Genomic DNA, 16,520 nt, shown 5'->3' with positions numbered 1-16,520 from the left:
AAATTAGCCGGGCGTGGTGGTGGACGACTGTAATCCCAGCTACTGGGGAGGCTGAGGCAAGAGAATTGCTTGAACCCGGGAGGCAGAGGTTGCAGTGAGTCAAGACTGCGCCACTGTACTCCAGCCTGGGTGACGAGAAACTCTGTCTCAAAAAAAAAAAAAAAACATTGAAAAGAGAGAGAAGAAAGCAAGGGAGGAAGGATGGAAAGAAGAAAGAATAATGTACTCCTGAACTCGCAAAAGAGGAGAGGAAACTGGCACTCTTCTCAGCTAAGAGAGGCCAAAGAGACATCCCCAGCCACATCCCCAGCCACGCAAAGCACACGGCAGCTTCATCCCAGACCTTTTGGCTTGGGGACAGGCAGGGAGGTGCGGGAAACAGCCGGGTGTGAGCCGACACTATGGAGTGGTGGTGGGCTTCACGCTCACAGGAGACACATCCTTCTTGTGGTTTGGGGTGAGCGCCACAATGCCTGCCGTGCATGTTTAGCAGCCCTGGCACAAACACACACATGCAGAAACAGATGCAGGGCAACCATGCAGGCCTCCGCCTCTGCTGGCCTCTGCCTGGTGGCACCCCCGCACCTGTCGCCGCTCACAGTGCTGCTGCCAGGCCCACCCTTCCTTGGAGACCCCTTTCTCCATCTCCTGCTCACGGGACTCTGGGCCTTGGGGTGCTGGGAAGGCCTCAGCTGGGCCAAAGGAGGCCTCGGCTGCCCTGTGGTGTCACCTGGCTGGAGCTGGGCCGGCACAGTTCCAAACAACTGGGACCCTCGGGCCCTGCTCCCGCCACCCTGCCCCATCCTTCTAGAAGATTCTAGACCATAGTTAATGCTGCAGAAAGGGGGTGGCAGTCAGCTCCTATGGGGACACCAGGGCAGGGGTAGGGAGGGATTTTATTCTCAACTATTGTTTGAATTTCTCTCGGCACCATGCTACCAAGTTTTTACAAAAGCAGTAAAGCTCATGATACAAACTCAATTTCAAAACCACAAAACTCCCTTGTGCCCACTCTGTGCTGCCCCCAGCGTGCCCCACCATGACCTGGCCCATGGGCAGCTCCAAGCCAACTTGCTAGCCTCGGGAACCCAGGTCCCCAGAATCCTCCTCCACTGAGCAAATGTGCAGGCCCCACCATGTGCCAGGCAGAGTTTCGGTTCTGGGACGAAACGGGGCCCGATCTGGAGACTGACTAATCAACGACGTCACCGAGGGGTGAGCAAGAGCTTCAAAGACAAATGAAGGCCAGACCTGGCAGCGCACACCTGTGGTCCCAGTGCTCTGGGAGGCTGAAGCGCGACGATCGACTGAGCCCAGGAGTTTGAGGCTGCAGCGAGCTGTGATCACATCACTGCACTCCAGCCTGGGCGACAGAACCAGATCATCTCAAAAAAAGTGTAAGGCCGGGCACGCTGGCTCACGCCTGTAATCCCAGCACTTTGGGAGGCCAAAGTGAGCGGATCGCTTGAGGTCACAAGTTCGAGACCAACGTGGTGAAACTCCGTCTCTACTAAAAATACAAACATTAGCTGGGCATGGTGGTGGGAGCCTGTGATCCCAGCTACTCGGGAGGCTGAGGCAGGACAACTGCTTGAACCCAGGAGGTGGAGGTTGCATTGAGATCGTGCCATTGCACTCCAGTCTGGGCGACAAGAGTGAAACTCTGTCTAAAAAACAAAAAAAATAAGTAAAATAAAACAAATAAATAAATTTTAAAAGAAGAAAAAGACAAACGAAGTTGGTTTGGGACCAGAGAGGTCTGGCGGCAGCAGGGCTGCGTCTGGACGTGATGGTCAAACACGCAGCAGTGCAAGTTCTGCGAGGTCCAGGGCAGGAGGAAAGTCCAGGTAGAGGGAAGGACCCCGCGATGCCAGGGAAGAGCTAAGGCCCGACTGGCCGGAGGGCAGGGAGCGCAGAGGAGGCGGCAGGGTCAAGGCTAGACCAGGGTGGGCCCTGGCGGCTGGGCTGGAAGGAGCCTGCCCTTCCTGTGGGGTTGGAGGGGAAGCCGACGGGTGGTTCAGAGCAAGAAGACACGATCCAACTGAAATTTCTAGAAAGCTCTCTCTGGCTGTGGGAAGTGGATGGCAGGCACGGCTGGCTTCCAGGGCACGCAACCCCCACTGGTACCCCGGGCCCCACTCAGTTACATACACAGTTTAAGGCCCGGCTGTCCCCATCTGAAGATTCTTCACCGTTTTAGCATGGGAACCCTGTGGGTTCATTTCACATAGGGTCCACAGATTCTACAGCTGCTCCTGGCTGGGGGACCGGAGAGGAAGCTGGGAGACCAGGGCAAACTCCTGGGCTTAGCGATCCTCTCACCTCAGCCTCCCAAAGTGCTGGGATTATAAGACATGAGCCACTATGCCCCGCCCCTGGGTTTCTTGTTTATTTGGGGTTCAAGACAGGCTTGGGTACTCTGGCCCCCAGTTTACCGTGAAAGTCGTTTAACCCAACCCAGCTCTCAAAATCGCTAACAAAAAAAGGGTCCCTTTCTCCCCTCTACTCATTTTGAGGCCCAAGAGCAGCCTTTTGAGTAAACTACACACCACTGAATAACATGCTTCAAATGGGTGACTTGTATGGTTCACAAATTGTATCACAATGAAGCCTTTTTGTTTTTATTTTTTGAGATGGAATCTCGCTCTTGTCACCCAGGCTGGAGTGCAGTGGCACAATCTCGGCTCACTGCAACCTCCATCTCCCAGGTTCAAGCAATTCTCCTGCCTGAGCCTCCTGAGTAGCTGGGATTACAGGCACCCACCAGCACGTCCGGCTAATTTCTGTATTTTTAGTAGAGATGGGGTTTCACCATGTTGGTCAGGCTGGGCTCGAACTCCTGACCTCATGATCCGCCCACCTTGGCCTCCCAGAGTGCTGGGATTACAGGCGTGAGCCACTGCGCCTGGCCTTAAAGCTTTTTAAGGCAGCTGTTTGTTCCAGGGACCCTGCACACCGTGGGCCAGGCCTGGCTCCTCAGCCCTACTGCTGTGACCATCACGTGGGACCAGCATCTGTATCTTATGGGCAGCCCCGCTCTGGCTGTCCTGGACAGCTCCTCCGAAACCTGAGAGAGGAACAAGTGAGAGGGGACCCTTCTGGCTGGGCTGAGCAGGGCCGCACGCTCCAGCCTCGGCTGCTCTCCTGATCGCTGACACACCCGGCCCCAGGACACCCTCCTGGGCTGCTGCCCTCACTCTGCAGTCTTCAGATGCGGGGGCTTGGCAGGGGGCTTCAGGTGGGCACAGTCTGGCCAACCCCATCAGGCCTCCACCCCACCTGCACTGGCACTGCTGGAGCCAAGTGGGCATCCTGTCCACATGTCCCCAGGCTCTGAGGACTCTCCTTGACCCAGAGTCCAGTCTGGGATGGAAGAACTTGAAGGTGGGGCAGGATGCAGGTGTGGGGGCTCAAGGGCCACCCAAGAAACAGCCAGGTGATGGCTCTCAGCAGCCACACACAGAAACTGATGACGAAGAATCAGTTTAAAAATGAGAAGGCCGGGGGCGGGGGCTCACGCCTGTGACCCCAGCACTGTGGGAGGCCGAGGTGGGGGATCGCTTGCTGCCAGGAGTTCAGGACCAGCCTGGGCAACATAGCGAGACCCCATCGCTACAAAAAATTTAAAAATCAGCCAGGCGTGGTGGTGCACACCTACAGTTCCTGCTACTCGGAGGCTGAGGCAGGAGGATTCCTTGAGCCCAGCAGATCAAGGCTGCAGTGAGCTCTGATCGCACCACTGTACTCTAGCCTGGGATAGAATGAGACCCTGTCTCCAAAAAAAAAACCACAAATTCAAAAAGACAGTGCATTGTTTTTGAAAAGTGTCAGGCCCTCCTCTGTGGGTAGGAAGTGTGGGGGCTTCCTCGGGCCCTCATTCTCTTGCTCCCACTGGTCCCTGTCCCAGGAGGGCTGGGCAACAGGCAAAGCCCTACACTGCCCCAGTGAGTCCCAGCTGGTCCCTGTCCCGGGAGGGCTGGCCGTCAGGTGAAGCCCCTTGACGCCCCAGTGAGTCCCAGCTGGCCTCTGGCCCCTGTGCTGCCATCTCACTGGGTTCCTGCTGCCAAAGCACGGTTCCCAGCAGGGACCAAGGACAGAGGAGCCCCGAGTCAGATGGCCCAGGAGGAACCCGCGATGCAGCCAGGCTCCCAAGTGAAACCTGGCCACAGAGGCAGCACGAGAACGCCCCTCGGCCCAAGCTCCGGGCATGAGGCCTGGCACCGCATCACCACGTCCCACGAGCAGCTCCAAATGTCTCCCCTGGCAAGACCGGGATTCACTTGTCTCTGGTCTAATGTACATAAAGGGCCCTCAGGCAGGAAAGAGAAAATCTTGGCACCAGAACGTTCTCTGCTTTGTCCTACTCCAGAGAGCAGCAGTGCGTGCCAGGCTCCCTCAGTTCAAGGCCCTTCCTCCACCTCCACAGGCACGGCACAGCCTCTTCCAGCCTCAGACTCTCACCCTCCTGCCTCCCCTCATGAGGACATGGCGAGGACATTGGGCTCCCCGGATCATTCGGGGTCATCTCCCAGCTCAGGGTCCTTCACTCAGTCCCACCCGCAAAAAGTCCCTTTTGTCATTTAAAGTAATTATTCATGGGTTCCAGGGATTAAGATGTGGACATCTATGGGGGCCATTATTCAGTCCACCACAACTGCCATGTGGAAAATGTACCACGCAAAGAAATAAGCATAGCTTGTACCCATAAAAACTACGAATTAAAACTTAAAAAAAACTCCACCAACCCCCATGTCCCTCCAAGCCCTCCCACCTGGAGACCACACCTGCCCAGCACACCTCTGCCTGCGCTCACTCAGACAAGAGCAGTTTCCAGAAAATCAGACACCGGAGCGAGTTCTCCCAACCCGGTTCCCCTACAACACCGACTCCCAACCCGGTTCCCCCGCAACACCGACTCCCAACCCGGTTCCCCCGCAACACCGACTCCCAACCCGGTTCCCCCGCAACACCGACTCCCAACCCGGTTCCCCCGCAACACCGACAGACAGAGGCAGCTCCAGGAAGTGGAGCAGGAACAGTTGCGTGTGGTCACAGAGCAACTCCCGGGACCGTCTGTGGGGGTGGCCAGCGGCCTGAGTGAGGCAGGTAGAAGCGGGCTCCAGTTGCTGGCACCCCCAACATCCTCAGCTGCCTCCCCCTGAGGCCTGGGCTCTGACAGGCGGGATTTCCAGGTCATGAGGTTTGCAGCTCATTACTTCTTCAGACACTCAGGCCTAAGCGTGGTGAGACAAGCAGACGAACCAGCCTCAAGACGAAGCCACGAGATGTGAGCCACGCCTGAGCACAGTGGCCCTCAGGCGGAGGTCCTGAGCCCTGTGCCCTGCGTACCCAGGAGAGGTGGTGTGAGGAAGAACAGGCTCAAGACCCAGAGCTCCCAGGGCCAGGCCTGGCCCTACCACTGAATCCCCAGGAGAGAAGGGACCAGAGCCGCACTTTCAGAGGGAACATAGGACTACCAGCAGATGGCCATGGGGCCCGTCTATGCTGAATGAATGAGCCAAACAAAACCCTCACAAGGAACGTGGCCCAAGTCACCAGCTCCAGGCGACTCGACTCTGCCCATAAAACCAGTGGTTTGACCCAAGCTCAACGCTCAGCCCTTCTACCCAAGGACCCCCAAATTGCAGAGGAGAAAACAAATGGACAACCACACATCGCCCCTGCTTGGGGGCCTATGGAAAGCAGACAGAGGTAAATGAAAAATGAGTGCCAAGTCTCTTAAATTAAAAATCTGGCCAGGTGCAGTGGCTCACGCCTGTAATCCCAGCACTTTGGGAGGCCGAGGCGGGTGGATCACGAGGTCAGGAGATCCAGACCATCCTGGCTAACACAGTGAAACCCCGTCTCTACTAAAAATACAAAAAATTAGCCGGGCGTGGTGGTGCGTGCCTGTAGTCCCAACTACTCAGAGGATGAGGCAGGAGAATGGCATGAACCCACGAGGCGGAGCTTGCAGTGAGCCGAGATGGTGCCACTACACTCCAGCCTGGGCGACAAAGTGAGACTCTGTTTCAAAAAAAAAAAAATCTGGCCCGGTGCAGTGGCTCACGCCTGTAATCCCAACACCTTTGGAGGCCGAGGCAGGCAGATCACGAGGTCAAGAGATCAAGACCATCCTGGCCAACACTGTGAAACTCCATCTCTACTAAAAAAATACAAAAATTAGCTGGGCGTGGTGGTGTGCTCCTGTAATCCCAGCTACTCGGGAGGCTGAGGCAGGAGAATCACTTGAACCCAGGAGGCAGAGGTTGCAGTGAGCCGAGATCACACCACTGCCCTCCAGTCTGGCAACAGAGCAAGACTGTCTTAAAAACAAAAAACAGGCCGGGCGCGGTGGCTCAAGCCTGTAATCCCAGCACTTTGGGAGGCCGAGACGGGCGGATCACGAGGTCAGGAGATCGAGACCATCCTGGCTAACACGGTGAAACCCCGTCTCTACTAAAAATACAAAAAACTAGCCGGGCGAGGTGGCGGGCGCCTGTAGTCCCAGCTACTCCGGAGGCTGAGGCAGGAGAATGGCGTAAACCCGGGAGGCGGAGCTTGCAGTGAGCTGAGATCCGGCCACTGCAGTCCAGCCCGGGCTACAGAGCAAGACTCCGTCTCAAAAAAAAAAAAAAACAAAAAAAAAACAAACAAACAAACAAACAAAAACCTTGCCAGGCCTGCACTCTACTCTTTCCCTTCGGTGTTTTTTTTTTATTTGATTTTATCTTTTGAAACAGTCTTGCTGTATCGCCCAGGCTGGAGTGCAGTGGCACAATCACAGCTGACTGCAGCCTGGAACTCCTGGGCTCAAGCCATCCTCCTGCCCCACAGGTGCATGCCACCACACCCAGGTAAGTTTTGTATTTGTTTTGTAGAGACCAGGTCTCACCATGTTGCCCAGGCTGGTCTTGAACTTCTGGGCTCAAGCAATCAAGGCCACCTGCCTTGGCCTCCCAAAGTGCTGGGGTTACAGGCATAAGCTGCCATGCCCAGCCTAGCATTTGTTTTAATTAAAAGAAAAAACAAAAGATGCCCTCCTGGTCACGACACTCCCCAAAATGGCACATGATGTCAGAGTGGCCCCACCCCAAGGGCTGGAGGACACAGGGACACCCGAGACCCGCAGCCAGGGGTGTTTTCTTTCTTTTTTTTTTTGAGACGGTTTCACTCTTTCGCCCAGGTGGAGTAACATGGTGCGATCTCGGCTCACTGCAACCTCCGCCTCCAGGTTCAAGCAATTCTCCTGCCTCAGCCTCCCGAGTAGCTAGAATTACAGGCATGCACCACCACGTCTGGCTAATTTTTGTATTTTTAGTAGAGACGAGGTTTCACCATGTTGGCCAGGCTGGTCTTGAACTCCTGACCTCAGGTGATCTGCCTGCCTCGGCCTCCCAAAGTGCTAGGATTACAGGCATGAGACACTGCACCCGGCCAGACAGGGGTGTTTTGTATCAGCCCCCACCCAACACCTATCTGTGCGCAGAGACAGAAAGCGAGGTGTTCAAGGTATGCTTTTTTACAGGGCAGGAAAAGTTGCAAGGCCTGAATAAGATAACCTAGCATTCTATTTAGGAGGAAAAAGCCATTATGATTCAATACTCGAATAAGCCAACAGCAGAGGCACGGGAAGCAGGCAGGAGCACAGGCCAACTCGCAGCTGCCGTGGGACCCCCTTCCCCTGCCGCCCGCGGCCCAGCTTCCCCTGTGCACCAAGCGACGGCTCCAGGGTGGGAATGGAGAAAGCGGGCGACTATTCCGAGAGACGTTTCCAAAACCAGAGGCAGCGCTCAGGCACAGCTCATAGGAATGTTGAAGGGTGCGGCCGCCGTGGAGACGGGCAGGCGATTCCTGAGGTTAAACAGAACGTACCCTAGGACCCGCGATTCCACACCCAGGTGTCGACCCAAGGGAAATGGAAATGCATATCCACACCACACCTGCACACCAACGTCCACAGCAGCACGACTCCCAGCAGCCAGAGAGGAAGCCACATGAACGCCCATCAGCAGGGGAGCAGCTTGCACGGCGCGCCACACACAGCAGAACGCGACTCAGCCACAAAAAGGAGCGAGGCTCTGACGCAGACCATGGCATGGATGAACTCCGAGGTTCATCTCTGAGGATGTCGCACTCAGTGAGAGACTCCAGGCATAAAAGGCCATACAGTGCGTGATCCCATTTCTAAGAGATGTCCAGGACAGGCCAGGCCAGTCCAGAGAGGCAGGAAGGGGATGGCTGGTTTAGGGGTGTGGGGGCAGGATGGGGAGCCACTGCTGAGCGGGGACAGAGCCTCCTCTGGACGGTGAGATGCTCCGGAATTAGTGGTGGTGCTGCCCAGCCCTGCGAGGGCACCAACGTTTCCAAACTGTATCCTTTAAAGAGTGAATATGATGCGTGTGAATTTCAGCTCAGTAAAAGTTAACTTTTACAAAGTGAAGGCCGCCTATCTGGGGACCTGCCAAACCACAGCAAGCCCACAGGGTTGGCCCTGAGCTCCTCTTCTCCTTCAGCTCCAGGCCTTCGGAAGCAGGAGCCCGGCTCCCTCACTCCTGTCTCCTGGGCTCTCCCTGAATACTTTCTAGCACCTCCTCATTGCTGCACTCAGCACGTTCAGATATCAAGTGGGTTTATCAAAGGCTATATGGTGAACTAAGGCAGGATGAGGTGACTCACACCTGTGTGACTCCAGCAAGTTGGGAGGCCGAAGTAGGAGGATCACTTGAGGCCAGGAATTTGAGACCAGCCTGGGCAACGTAGTCTCTACAAAAATAAAAAAAATTAGCCAGGTGTGGTGTGCATGCCTGTAGTCCCAGCTACTCAAGAGGCTCAGGCGGGAGGATCCCTTGAGCCCAAGAGGTGGAGGCTGCAGTGAGCTATGATCACACCACTGCACTCCAGCCTGGGTGACACAGCGAGACCCTGTCTCAAAAAAACAAAGCTAACTGACAGAGCACATTGCTTACTTGGTTTGTGCTATGCTAATTTTGGTACAAAAAAGAGAGTTGAGTTTTAGTAAATTGACCATCTTGTAACAAAGCATAAACTTGAAGGGTAAAAGCACGATTTTAGGAGGCACAGACAGAGCTGCCAATTTCCAAACCAAGTCACTAAGAGACTCGTCCATCCTGCCCCAGCCAGCAGTAAGTTAACCTGGGCAAGAGGAGGCGCATGGTTTTCTGCACAGGCCCAGATAGGAAATACCTTCAGACGCGCAGCTCACGCCCTCTCTTCCAACTATTCACTTCTCCCAAGTGGAACTGCTCCCCACTTCTCTTCTGTGAGGAGAAGGCAGCCAGAGACAATGCACAGACAAATGGACATAGCCATGTGCCAATAAAACTTTATTTATAAAAACGGGGGGCCAGATTGGGTCCAGGGGCCATAGTTTGCCAACCAGGTGCCCAGAGCCTCTTCCTTTACACTTTATGCCTTCCCAAGGGAGGCCAGGCTCTACCACCCTCCTCAAGGTCCTAATCGTGGCAGAACAGAAAAGGCATCCACAAATGACTCAAGGGCCCCAGCTCAAGTCCACACTCGTCCTCGTTAGCTACAAGGGGCCCTGGATGGGCACCTTCTTCCCTCTGCACAGGGAAGTGGCACAGAATCCAAGGGCAACGCCACACCAGGCCGCCCTTCCCCAGTGCTCTGCCAGCCACCGCTGCCACTGCCATCTCCACCCTGACAGGAGGACACGGCACTGCTCATCCCACACTTGACACTCTCCGCTGGGTCACCCGGGCCCTATGGATATGGCCAGAAGCGATGAGGCCATTCTCTCTCTTCTCCTGAGTGGTCCCCCTGGGCTGCCAGCAGAGACACCTCTTTAAGCCCACTGTCCTTGGCTTGTAAGAAAGGCACAAGAAAAGGAACTAAACCCGGGGCAGCCAGGCCATGGAACTATCTCAAAGGCATTTAGAAAGGAGTCTCCCAGAGTAAGACTCCGTCCCAAAAAAAAAAAAAAAAAAAGGAGTCTCTCATTTTTAGAGACCCCTGCTCTAACTGCTCCCCACTTCTGAGAGTGTGTGGGGGAACACCCACGAGCCCAGGTGTCCCCAGGACCGCTGCAGACAGGGTAGTGGGTCCTGGGAAACCCCAGTATCACTCGAAAGGCAGGAGGAGCCACAGCTTTTGCGGTTTCTAGAAGTGAGGGTCGGGTGGTTCGATGCCAACGGGCGAGATGTAAGCCCAAAGCAGACAGGCTTCATGCAGAAACTTCCGGAAGAACCTCCCTACCGTGGCCCGCAGGCTCCCGTCTAAGCACAGCTCACGCCTGGACGTCCCAGTAATTCAGAGCCAGGCAGGCCACCACCTTCTCCCTGGCAGGCCACCCAGGGAAGAGGCCATAGCCTTCTGGGCCCTGGTCCTGTGGTGCCACCTGGGGGCCGGGCCCGTGTTACTTACTTCTGGATGGCGAGGTTCCTGGGTGGAGATGCTCCAAAAATTGGCTAGGATTTGTCAGGTGCCTCCAGCAACGGTGACAGTTCCTAAAACATGCAAATAAAAGCATGATTAACTAAACTGATTGCACGCTCAAGTTTTAATTCTAAATTCGACTCCCACCAGCTGCACGCAGCCCGAGGATGCTTGCCTTTATTCAGATTTTCCACATTCTCGTCACTTTTTAACAACACAAAAATCCGTAACTATAAGCACTTTACCCAGTCAAGTTTTCCAATGAGGGCCCATTTTAACCTCAGCTCCTAAAAACCAGGGGCCGAGGCAGTGAGAGTATCCGTGAACAGTCAAATGAAACCAAAGAAGCTTCTGGAAGCCTTAAGATGCAGACAACTACTGAGAGATTTTCAAGTTTTGCTTCCTACAAGGGGAAAAGTGCAGAAAATGCACCCAGTTTTTTCCCCACCCCCCAACACCAAGAGCAGAGCACAGGGAGAGAGGGAGGCAGGGGCTGCGACCGCACAAGGGCCAAGGCACAGCCCAGGCGTCGAACTTGTCCTGGACACAGACGCTCAGACACTTGTAGGGTGGATGCGGAACAAAATTCCAAACTTTGAATGTGACGCCAAGACTTTTTAATTTTATTTTATTTTTTAAGAGACAGGGTCTCACTATCGTGTCCAGGCTGGTCTCGAGCTCCTGGCCTCAAATGATTCTCCTGCCTTGGGTTCCCAAAGTACTGGGGTTACAGGCATAAGCCACCACTCCGGCCAACATCAAGACTCTCATGGCGGGGCGCGGTGGCTGACATCTGTAATCCCAGCACTTTGGGAGGCCAAGGCAGGCAGATTAGCTGAGGTCCGGAGTTCGAGACCAGCCTGGTCAACAGGGTGAAACCCCGTCTGTACTACAAATACAAAAATTAGCCAGGTGTGATGTGCACCTGTAGTCCCAGCTACTCAGGACGCTAAGGCAGGAGAATCGCTTGAACCTGGGAGGCAGAGGTTGCAGTGAGCTGAGATCTACTCGGGACGCTAAGGCTTGAGAATCACTTAAACCTGGGAGGTAGAAGTTGCAGTGAGCTGAGATCTACTCGGGACACTAAGGCTTGAGAATCGCTTGAACCTGGGAGGCAGAGGTTGCAGTGAGCTGAGATCTACTCGGGACGCTAAGGCTTGAGAATCACTTAAACCTGGGAGGTAGAAGTTGCAGTGAGCTGAGATCTACTCGGGACGCTAAGGCTTGAGAATCGCTTGAACCTGGGAGGCAGAGGTTGCAGTGAGCTGAGATCAGGCCACTGCACTCCAGCCTGGGTGACAGAGCAAGACTATGTCTAGGAAAAAATAAAAAGGACTTTCACACTCTGACCTGCAGCTCCCACTGGACTTGGCACACCTAGGGCTCGGTGGGTGCCCAGGCCTGGGAGCCTTCGTCTCAGAGCTCCACCGGTGCTGGCTCTCAACTCAGGCTGCCCTCTGCTTCCTTCTGCTCAGCTAATGCCAACTCTCACTTCAGAAGCAACCCTAAGGTCCCCCTGGTGGGCCCAACCTCCAGGGCAGAGAAGCTCGCTCCCTGGGGCCCTGGTTTTGTTGTACCTTTTCTTTCTTTCTTTCTTTCTTTTTTTGATATGGAGTCTTGCTCTATCATCCAGGCTGGAGAGCAGCAGCGCGATCTCGGCTCACTGCAACCTCTGCCTCCCGGGTTCAAGCAATTCTCCTGCTTCAGCCTTCCAAGTAGCTGGGACTACAGGTGTGTGCCATCACGCCTGGCCAATTTTTTGTATTTTTAGTAGAGACGGGGGTTTCATCATGCTGGCCAGGCTAGTCTCGAACTCCTAACCTTGTGATCGACCTGCCTCGGCCTCCCAAAGTTGTACACTTTTTACAACTCACCAGGACTTTTAAACAACACCAAGTGGTACGGTGGCTCACACCTGTAATGCCAGCACTTTGGGAGGACGATGAGGAAGGATCACTTGAGGCCAGGAATCTCAACAGCCTGACCAACATAGTGAGACTCTGTCTCTACAAAAACTTTAAAACTGAGCCGGGTTTGGTAGCAGGTGTGGCCGCAGCTCCTCAGGAGGATTGCCTAAGCCCAGGATTCAAGGCTGCAGCCTGGGTGACCGAGCGAGGCCCTGTCTCAAAAAAATAAATAAACAATGCGAGTTTCACAAACGCCCTACAGCACGCAATGAGCTCTGACATTTGCTGTGTTATTTTAATCTGCTTTTTAAAATCACTGGGCACGGCTCATTCACCCGACTTCCGTATCTTCCCACAGGCCCTGCCCTGGGTAGGAAGGGAACAGCAGGCCCTAGAGCACCGGGCCGCGGGCTGCGCCTCCTCCCCGCGCCAGATGAGCAGCCAAGTGCCCTGCAAAGGGCTTCACGACCTCTCCCGCCTGCCCAGGCCGACCCCTGACACTGTCACCAGCTGAAGAGGACCTGAGCACTCAGGGATCCCTCCACGCAGCTGTGGGCAGCAGAAGAATGGTCCCAAAGATGTCCCTGTCCTCACCCCCAGACCCTGGGACTATTTCCCCTTCCATGGCAACAAGGACTTTGCGGATGGGACTGACTTAGGCATCTTGACATGGGATGATCCGGGGGCCGAATGTCCTCACAGCCTCCTCGTGGGAAGAGGCCAGAGGGTGAGAGTCAGGGCCTGGAAGAGGCTGCGCTGTGGCTGTGAAGCGGCAGGAAGGGCCCCACGCCAAGGGATGCGGACGCCTCTAGACACTGGGACAGGAAAGGAATGGACTCTCTCCGGGAGCCTCAAGAAGGAACAGCCCTGCCCACACCATGGTTTTAGCCCAGGGAGGCCCATGTCAGACTTTCCTCCTCCGGGCATGGGAGAGAATGACCAGGTGCTGCTTTCAGCCACTGTGTCTGCGGCCATTTGTCACAGCAGCAAAGGACACCTCCCTGACTTCAGGGGAGGCAAGTGCCTGTCCACTCCTAGGGGCCACCCAGGCCTCTCCCCTGTGACTGCTGCTCCTGGCTACCACCAGGTCCCCACGGGATCCTGGATCTCCCCTCCACACGTAACTGTCTCTTTGCACAGCTCTCTCCCCCGCTGTGCAATGTGCCACTCCCACTCTCAGCACTTGGTCAAGAAGGCAGGGAGTCCACCAGACCCTGAGGCTCTCAGCTGAACAGACCTCAGCCCGGTGCTGCCAAGATCACAGGTTCTGCCCTCCCTCTCCAGGGCCCCAAAAGCGCCCACTCCAAGCTGGGAGGCTGGAGCTCTGGGGCTGAGGCCGGGCCCCAGTTCTCAAGGCACAGCCTGAGCCTAGGCCTGTGTCCACCCTGGACCCCAACCGCAATGAATGAGAGGCCAGGCTAGCCCACCTCCACTGCCCCCGCAAGGGAGGACAAGGGGTTGGGGCACAGGCAGCTCCCCATTCCTGACGCATGGGCTATGCAGTGACTTCCTTCCATCAGTGCACGAATGGAAAGTCAGGGGACAGCGTCCCGGGGGGAGGATGATGAACCCCTGCAGCCAGGCCGTCAGGGCAGCAGCAACAGCCACACGGCTCTAACCCAGTCCTGCTGATGGCCCATGTCCTAACACTTGCCAGAATGTGACGAGAAGAGCCCTTACCTCTGAGGTCCTCCCAACAGCCTCCACCCCATGCGAGCCTGAGCAAAACGCCAGACACGCCCCAATCGAGGGGCGCCCTACCATCTGCCTGGCCAACACCCCTCAACACTGTCCAGGCACAAAACTAAGGGAACGTGTGGGGAGCGGTCCCAGCCCAGAGGAGCTGGAGGAGACGGCCACAGGCCACGAGGGATCCCAGGACAGCCACAGGCCACGAGGGATCCTGGGACGGCTACAGGCCACGAGAGATCCCAGTTGGGGGGTCGGGCGGGGGGCAGCCTGGGACAGGAAAAAAGTCCATTAGGGAAAAGCAGAGGCAATCCGAATGAAGTGTGAAGTGTCATTAACAAAGTGTTAATCAAGAGACAAATGCACCACAATAGGCAGGATGTTCCCGTGAGGAAAACGGGCGGGGGGTAGCAGGGAGAGACGGGAACTCTCACTCCCACTTGCCCAAATTCTCTGTAAATCTCAAACTGCTCCAAAAACTAAGTTCTATTAATTGCCGGGAGGGGAAGACCCAGGTGGTTGAGGTTTGACCGCGTCCTGCCATGGGCTCGCTGTGGCTTCTGGGCAGACCTGGGCACTAGGAATAGAACTGGCAAGGGGAGCCCACTGCAGCATGACAGAAGCCTGCAGTGACAGCCCAAGGCATCGGACACCAATGCCCCCAAAAGGCATGAGCTGCTGATAACGTAACAGCCGCTGCCCCACACGTGCTGATTCTGAAGGCACAGGTGCTGAGGGAGCCCCTCCGCCAAGACCCACAGGTGGGGCGAAAGAAGAGACCACAGGCGGGAATCAGGGAGGAGACAGCGGCACCACAGCACAGAGGCCTGGGGACCACAGAACTTGGCCCCCCAAGAACCCCCCAAAAGGAGGTGCTCTTGGCCAGGAGGCTGCCAGTCACCAGAGCCTCCAGGGCTGACCCTCAGGTGGGTTCAGAAGGCTGGGCCTGCACCAGACCACACTGCGCACCTCTTGTCCTGGAGCTGGGCACGGGTCCAAAAACAGGAATCTCTGAACCAGAAGGAAGGGATCCATCCTCTCACCTGCCCGCCTGGTGAGGTTACCTGACCCAGGATGGCCCAGTGCCCGGCTCTGCCTGCCTCTCCCATGGCCACAAGTCCCAAGTGGCCTTCAAAAGGGACATGTCATTTACTGCCTCCCACCCAAGTCTTTAGCCCCACAGGAAGGTCCTCCTTTCTCCAGGGGCTCTGCGTACCCCTTACAGGTTGGGGGTGGTCACCCAAAGCCTCAGACAGGCCCCACGACATGAACGCTCTAGCACCCTATGAGTATGAACTCAGGAGCTTTGGAAAAGACACCGTGAGAGAGATACAGATGCGCATATACACATGGGTTAGCATTCCTACTTCCAAGCCCTGTCGGCAGAGAAAACCTAGAAGCAATGATGCCCCAACAGCATCAAGCACGGCCAGCACCCAGGCCACGGTCTGTAAATCTCATTCTCCACTATGAGGAACCAGGGCGCCTTGCAGGACAGGTGGTCAATTCCAGGGCTGGGGCAGAACATACAAGATGAGCTCAGATCGCCCTGCAGGACCAGAGAGGGAGGGAAGGCTTGACAGGATGGGAGCGGGCAGAAAAGACACACGAGGGGCTCCCGATGGCCAAAATGAGGACCACCTACCTGAGCACCAAGATGAATGACAGTATCACGTTACAACCCACAGGATAAAACACACACACAGATGGCTTTCCGGAGAGAACATTTAAAATGCAATCAAGGGCGCAGTGGCTCACATCTGTAATCCCAGCACTTCGGGAGGCCGAGGCAGGTGGGTCACTTGCAGTCAGGAGTTTGAAACCAGCCTGCGCAACATGGTGAAACGCTGTCTCTACTAAAAATACAAAAATTAGCCAGGTGTGGTGGCGGGCGCCTGTAATCCCAACTACTCGGGAGGCTGAGGCAGGAAAATTGCTTGAGCCCAGGAGGCGGAGCTTGCAGTGAGCCAAGATCGTGCCACTGCATTCCAGCCGGGGCAAAAGAGTGAGACTCTGTCTCAAAAATATATAAATAAATAAAACGCAATTGATAAATGGGGGAAGAGGGACAGCTCTCCTCCACAGAAGAATTCTCCCTCGTAAGTCTCAAAGGAATACACGTAACATAAAATCACCATTCCCACACCCCAGGAATAATCCCTGCAGGAAAGAGCCACGCAGAGGTGCAAAAACTGGCAGGCAAAAGTTGAAGGCACAGGACATGTTCACAGGCTCAAAGTCCGAAAGGGAAAAGGAGTAACTCTGCAGTGGAGGAACTGGGCCAATGCCTCAGCCAGGCGGCCACAGTCGACATCACCGGCTGAGCGGCATCAGCCACATCGGCCACATGCACCTCCTGCTGCGCTGCACAGGGAAGCAGCAACCTCAGCTCCTGCAGTCTGCTTCCAAAATGGCCAGAGCCCCAGGCTAACCACGAGAAAATGCCTGAACACCAAGGGAAGCTCCTTCTACAAAACATCTGCCTGGTGCTCTCTGAAAGTGCCA

At 55.5% G+C, this 16,520-nt stretch overlaps 1 protein-coding gene across 3 annotated transcripts in view; it reads right to left on the bottom strand.

The window, feature by feature from the left end:
* The window catches only part of KDM4B (lysine demethylase 4B), a 184,648-nt gene that overhangs the window by 124,350 nt on the left and 43,778 nt on the right, over positions 1-16,520 (bottom strand). For all 3 annotated transcript variants that reach the window (XM_007994886.3, XM_007994888.3, XM_073017075.1), the window contains exon 2: positions 10,408-10,490. The gene's annotated coding sequence lies outside the window, so the exon portion shown is untranslated. The remainder of the gene's footprint in view (positions 1-10,407; positions 10,491-16,520) is intronic.

The sequence above is a fragment of the Chlorocebus sabaeus genome, chromosome 6 (assembly GCF_047675955.1).
Source record: "Chlorocebus sabaeus isolate Y175 chromosome 6, mChlSab1.0.hap1, whole genome shotgun sequence".
Lineage (NCBI taxonomy): Eukaryota > Metazoa > Chordata > Mammalia > Primates > Cercopithecidae > Chlorocebus > Chlorocebus sabaeus.
This window is presented reverse-complemented; position numbering and strand designations above follow the sequence as displayed.